This window comes from Nerophis ophidion, linkage group LG27, assembly GCF_033978795.1.
Source record: "Nerophis ophidion isolate RoL-2023_Sa linkage group LG27, RoL_Noph_v1.0, whole genome shotgun sequence".
Classification (NCBI taxonomy): domain Eukaryota; kingdom Metazoa; phylum Chordata; class Actinopteri; order Syngnathiformes; family Syngnathidae; genus Nerophis; species Nerophis ophidion.
The window spans coordinates 17698120-17705093 of NC_084637.1; the positions used below are offsets into that span (position 1 = coordinate 17698120).

At 43.9% G+C, this 6974-nt stretch overlaps 1 non-coding gene across 1 annotated transcript; it reads right to left on the reverse strand.

The window, feature by feature from the left end:
• Positions 1 to 3154: 3154 nt before the first annotated feature.
• On the reverse strand, positions 3155 to 3226 carry trnad-guc (transfer RNA aspartic acid (anticodon GUC)). The gene has a single exon. It is a non-coding gene; the product is annotated as a tRNA-Asp (tRNA).
• Between the last annotated feature and the right edge of the window lie 3748 nt (positions 3227 to 6974).

Sequence of the window (6974 nt, forward strand, 5' to 3'; positions counted from 1 at the left end):
AATGCTCATAATGCACGGATTAGATGATGTCATGCTATGATGAATTAATGTACCTGAGAGCATTTGAACAAAACTAATTGTATGTTTTTTTGTTTGTCAAAAAAAAGGTGAATAAGGGTTCATAAGTTTATACTGAGATTGTGTTTAAAATTTGATTTTCTGGAGCATACCTGGCCCAGCCTATGCACTACCATTAAAAATGCACACGTACTATGAAGCTACATATATGAAAGCCAATTATGGTGACATGTATGTTGATTAACTTGCCATTACCTGTTGGGATTGTGAGTCTGCCATCTCGTTTTACTTTATAGTTCTCTGGCCTTAAATTTGAGCTCCCTGGCTGAGGAGTGCGATATTGCTGGTGAATACTGTGTTGGCACTTTCACGGAGCCTCAGATTCCTAGAAAAAAAAAACACACCTCACAGGGCTGGAGAAATGGTAGCATACATCTTGATAGCTGCACTGTCAGACATCTGAGAACATTATTGCCCACTCCCCTTCTATCAAACATGAGAGGCGGCTGAAAACCCTGGACGTGCCGGGTGTGATTCGGTCAAAGGCACAAGGAGGCCGCATCACACCCGTGCTAATATACAGTACAACAGCACTCCATGGTGTGATATTGCTTAATTATCAGTGTTTGGTTTTGATAACTAATGTACGTTAATTGAACGTCTTTAGCTTAGCTAAGCTAACGTTAGCGCTTGTTCCGGCAGACCGTTGCCAAATCTGATAACATAAAACACATACATTTTAACGCTACAAGGTTCTATGTGGCAACCGGCAACAAACACGGAGTAACATACTCACGGGCAGTTTGGGCGGTGCAGGCGAACTCTTTTGCTCCATGCTGTCGGTAGGGAGAAGGTGCACCACAGGCCCGCCCTCTTACTTCCACTCACTCCCCTCAAGGCTTTGAGGCGCGTTTGTTTCTTCCACAGAACTGGACTTCCAACAGTTGAGGTACCGACACTTCGGACTAAAAAGAGTAAATGCCGACATATTGTCAGTAAAAATACATTCAAATGCCTTCTAATCTTTTACATACATTCTTGGTTTCAGCTTAATCCGCAATACTGAATTTGAGACACTGACTCTAATACACAATTTTTCCTTTTGGAAAACTTGTTATGCATCCTCATTTCGAGGAATGCTCAAACGGTAGTAAAGTACTACCATATCTGTAGGACTGTGCAGTATCTCCAGGTCCACGCATCACAATTTTCAGAGAGGGATACTGTGGTCACTGCTCAAGGTTGAACAATATGTTAACTGATGAAAATAAGAGGAACCAAAACAATCTCCCCGTCAGGGAAGCAAAACCTGGTCTTTCGCACATCAGGTGGAGATACCGTCCACTATACTAACGAGAACTGCGCTGTCCTGTGTTATCTAAAGAACAACCAACGATCCAGGCTTATCCCTGTCACGCCACAACCATAGCAGTGCCAGGTCATACGTTTGCCGTCTCATAAAGCCGATAAATTGATTTTTTAAAACATTTTAAAGGAGGTTTTGTGGCCGAGTGGTCTAAGGCGCTGGGGTTAGGCTCCAGTTTCACAGGAGGCATGGGTTCAAATCCCACCACTGCCATACCTATTGTTGTAACACACTTATATATTTTCCTGACCAAAGCAGTAAGAGCAACCTTGGTCCTCATTTGGAATGCTTTGGAAAACAGGCCAAAACATTAGCTTTGGAGTTCTTTACGCTAGAAATGTGATCAAAAAGAAATCAACCAGGGGTGAGGATGTGTGCAGAAGTCCAAATACAACACAAAATGAGTGACAGTGTAAATATGCCATGCTCTATCAACCTATGTCATTTTGTACGTATGCAGATTACAAAAGCTTTTGGTCTGACTTTTCCCACACAGTTTTAAGGATAAAGGATCAATTATTCAATAAAGCAAAGGACAGTTTTGTTTCATTGACTTGGTATGGCTAAAAGGTGGACATGTATGTTTTTGTCAACCTGTCGTTTGAAGATCTGCGCCCCTACCTTTGACACCCAGGCCAGTTGTATTTTTTCCTGTATTCGGATCACACCACAGTGATAGCATGTATCGCTGGTCGGCACGGAGCGACTTGCAGGAGGGAGATGGCCTTTCTGGTGACATTGTGTGGAAACTCCAAACTCACCCTCAACACCGACTACACCAAGGAATCATTAGAGGACATGAGAAATGAACGTCGGTTTGCTTTTGTTAGAGTTGTATAGTTTTTCATAGTCCATATTCCTACAGCAGTTTCCTAAGACACAAGAGTTCCCGCTCAAAGACTTCAACCTATGACCTTTGCAAACCACATTTCAGACTTTGTACAACTGACATGGTGCTTATGCATCCTTGAAAAAAGCAGCAAGGAGGCAAGTGTCTACGTATGCTGTCAGCTCCCTGGTGGCCTAGTGGCTTTGATTCGGCGCCCTCACCGACGTGACCCAGGTTCGATTCCGTGTCAGGGAAGCACTGTTTAACCAGTATGGGAGCAGTCAATTTGTGATTTATGTCCACAATTCTCATATTTATGCTCATTGGATGCAAATCATTAACATTGACATTTTGTAAAAAGGTAACCGGAAATTTGTTAAACTGTTCTTCAGCGTGGAAGTCTGAACAATGGGTGTTCTTAACATCTCGTGAAACCGAAGAGTGTAAGTGGGACCGGACAAATATCTTCACAATAAAACACGCAAGATAGCAGAGGATAGTTTCGATCTATCGACCTCTGGGTTATGGGCCCAGCACGCTCCCGCTGCGCCACTCTGCTGACTGTGTTTGCTGCCCTAGCTTTATGGAGGCGTGGATTGAAATACCATCGCTTATGTTTACCTAGTGAAAAACTTGTTGGTTTTCTGAGACGAAAATAATTTGTCCTTGTCAAATAGTACTAAGGCACCCCAAAGTAGAGGCGTTTGTTTCTTCCGCAGAACTGGACTTCCAACAGTAGAGGTACAGACACTGTTTTTGAAAACTTTTTATGCATCCTGATTTCGAGGAATGCAACAAACGGTAGTAGTGTACTACCATATCTGTAGGACTGTGCAGTATCTCCAGGTCCACGCGTCACAATTTTCAGAGAGGAATACTGTGGTCACTGCTCAAGCTTGAACAATATGTTAACTGATGAAAATAAGAGGAACCAAAAAAATCTCCCCGTCAGGGAATCGAACCCTGGTCTTCCGCGTGACAGGCGGAGATACTGTCCACTATACTAACGAGGACTGCGCTACCCTACGATTATTAAAGAATAAATAACGATCCAGGCTTATCCCTGCCACACCACAACCACAGCGGTGCCATGTCATACGTTTGCCGTCTCATAATGCCGATAAATTGATTCTCTAAAACTTGTAAATGACAGTTGTGTGGCCAAGGGGTCTAAGGCGCTAGATTTAAGTTCCAGTCTCCCAGGAAGCGTGGGTTCAAATCCCACCACAGTCCATTAAATTATTGTAACATACTTGTATCTTTCCTGACCAAAGCAGTAAGACCTCATTTGGAAAACATGTGGAAATCAGGCCAAAACATTAGCTTTGGAGTTCTTTACACTAGGAATGTGATCAAAAAGAACACAACCAGGGCAGGGGTGAGGATGTGTGCAGCAGTCCAAATACAACACAAAATGAGTAACAGTGTAAATATGCATTGTTCTATCAACCTATGTCATTTTGTACGTATGCAGATTACAAAGGCTTTTGGTCTGACTTTTCCCACACAGTTTTAAGGATGAAGGATCAATTATTCAAAAAAGCAAAGGAAAGTTTTGTTTCATTGACTTGCTTTGGCTAAAAGTTGGACATGTATGTTTTGGTCAACCTGTCATTTAAAGATCTATGCCCCTACCACGGAGCGACTTTTAGGAGGGAAATGGCCTTTCTGGTAACATTGTGTGGAAACTCCAACCTCACCCTCAACGCGGACTACACCAAGGAGTCAATAGAAGACATGAGAAAAGAACCTCTGTTCGCTCTTGTTAGAGTTGTATAATTTTTCCACGTCCATATTCCTGCAGCAGTTCCCTAAGCCACAAAAGTTCTCGCTCAAAGACTTCAACCAATGACCTTTGCAAACCACATTTCAGACTTCGTACACCTGACATGGTATGGGTGCTTCGTGCATACGTCTAAAAAGCAGCCAGGAAGCAAGTGTCTAGTGCGGTTTTCAGGGCCCTGGTGGTCTAGTGGCTAGGATTCCCGGTCAGGGAAACACTCTGTAACCAGTCTGGGAGCAGTCAATTTCTAACTAATGTCCACATTTCTCATCTTTATGCTCACTGGTTGGAAGTCATTAACATTGACATTTTCAAAAGAGTTACCCGGAAATTTGTTCAACTGTTCTTCAATGTGGAAGTCTGAACAATGGGTGTTCTTATTATGTCATGAAACCGAAGAGTGTAAGTGGAACCTAGCGGATATCTTCCACATAAAACACGCAAGTTAGCAGAGGATAGTTTCGATCTATCGACCTCTGGGTTATGGGCCCAGCACGCTCCCGCTGCGCCACTCTGCTGACTGTATTTGCTGCCCTAGCTTTATGGAGGCGTGGATTGAAATACCATCGCTTATGTTTACCTGGTGAAAAACTTGTTTGTTTTCTGAGACAAGAAGGATTTGTCCTTGTCAAATAGTACTAATGCACCCCAAAGTAGAGGCGTTTGTTTCTTCCACAGAACTGGACTTCCAACAGTAGAGGTACCGACACTCTGGACTTAAAAAGATTAAATGCCAACGAATTTGTCAGTAAAAATACGTTCAAATGCCTTCTAATCTTTTACATATATTCTTGGTTTCAACTTAATCCGCAATACAGAATTTGAGTCACTGACTCTAATACACAATTTTTCCTTTGTGAAAACTTGTTATGCATCCTGATTTCGAGGAATGCTCAAACGGTAGTAAAGGACTACCATATCTGTAGGACTGTGCAGTATCTCCAGGTCCACGCATCACAATTTTCAGAGAGGGATACTGTGGTCACTGCTCAAGGTTGAACAATATGTTAACCGATGAAAATAAGAGGAACCAAAACAATCTCCCCATCAGGGAATTGAACCCTGTTCATCCGCGTGACAGGCGGAGATACTGTCCACTATACTAACGAGGACTACACTGCCCTGCGTTTTCTACAGAACAACCAACGATCCGGGCACTAGGTGTCCCCAGAGGTGTACCTGACGAGTACAAAATGGTAAATGAAGTTGCAGGTTGATTCGAATCATCCGTCTGCTGGTGGTGTACGATTAACAAGAATGTTGACAGAATAAACCATGTCCACTACAACGTACAGAGATTAGGAAATTGGACAAAGGCCAGACCTGAAGTCATTGCAGATCAACTCACCGCAACCTCCTTTATGGCCTTTCAAAACCGTATGGCGCCAGACATGTAGATAAAAGTATCAATCAATCAATCAATCGTACCTTCTTGGTGGAGTCCATTTTCAGGATACATCTGAAAGTAGACGTAATCCTGGCCTTTGTGTGCTCCATGCGAGGAAGAACCTCCCTCACGTACACCGACAGCAGCCAGGAAACGCTAGGCAGCGGGCGCATGGGCGGGATACAGGCCCTCGGCAGCGGGAAGGAGCTGACGGAGCGAAAGCGAGCCATCACCTCCAGGTAGCCGAGTGCCCGAGTCTGCCACTCTCGTGAGTGATCAATCAATCAATCAATGTTTATTTATATAGCCCCAAATCACAAATGTCTCAAAGGACTGCACAAATCATTACGACTACAACATCCTCGGAAGAACCCACAAAAGGGCAAGGAAAACTCACACCCAGTGGGCAGGGAGAATTCACATTCAGTGGGACGCCAGCGACAATGCTGACTATGAGAAACCTTGGAGAGGACCTCAGATGTGGGCAACCCCCCCCCTCTAGGGGACCGAAAGCAATGGATGTCGAGCGGGTCTAACATGATACTGTGAAAGTTCAATCCATAGTGGCTCCAAGACAGCAGTGAGAGTCCCGTCCACAGGAAACCATCTCAAGCGGATCAGCAGCGTAGAGATGTCCCCAACCGATACAGGCGAGCGGTCCATCCTGGGTCCCGACGAGCGGTCCATCCTGGGTCTCGACTCTGGACAGTCAGTACTTCATCCATGGTCATCGGACCGGACCCCCTCCACAAGGGAGGGGGGGACATAGGAGAAAGAAAAGAAGCGGCAGATCAACTGGTCTAAAAAGGAGGTCTATTTAAAGGCTAGAGTATACAGATGAGTTTTAAGATGAGACTTAAATGCTTCTACTGAGGTAGCATCTCGAACTGTTACCGGGAGGGCATTCCAGAGTACTGGAGCCCGAACGGAAAACGCTCTATAGCCCGCAGACTTTTTTTGAGCTCTAGGAATCACTAATAAGCCGGAGTCTTTTGAACGCAGATTTCTTGCCGGGACATACGGTACAATACAATCGGCAAGATAGGCTGGAGCTAGACCGTGTAGGATTTTATACGTAAGTAGTAAAACCTTAAAGTGACATCTTAAGTGCACAGGAAGCCAGTGCAGGTGAGCCAGTACAGGCGTAATATGATCAAACTTTCTTGTTCTTGTCAAAAGTCTAGCAGCCGCATTTTGTACCAACTGTAATCTTTTAATGCTAGACATTGGGAGACCCGAAAATAATACGTTACAGTAATCGAGACGAGACGTAACAAACGCATGGATAATGATCTCGGCGTCTTTAGTGGACAAAATGGAGCGAATTTTAGCGATATTACGGAGATGAAAGAAGGCCGTTTTAGTAACGCTTTTAATGTGTGACTCAAAGGAGAGAGTTGGGTCGAAGATAATACCCAGATTTTTTACAGAGTCACCTTGTTTTATTATTTGGTTGTCAAATGTTAAAGTTGTATTATTAAATAGAGGTCGGTGTCTAGCAGGACCGATAATCAGCATTTCCGTTTTTTTGGCATTAAGTTGCAAAAAGTTAGCGGACATCCATTGTTTAATTTCATTAAGACACGCTTCC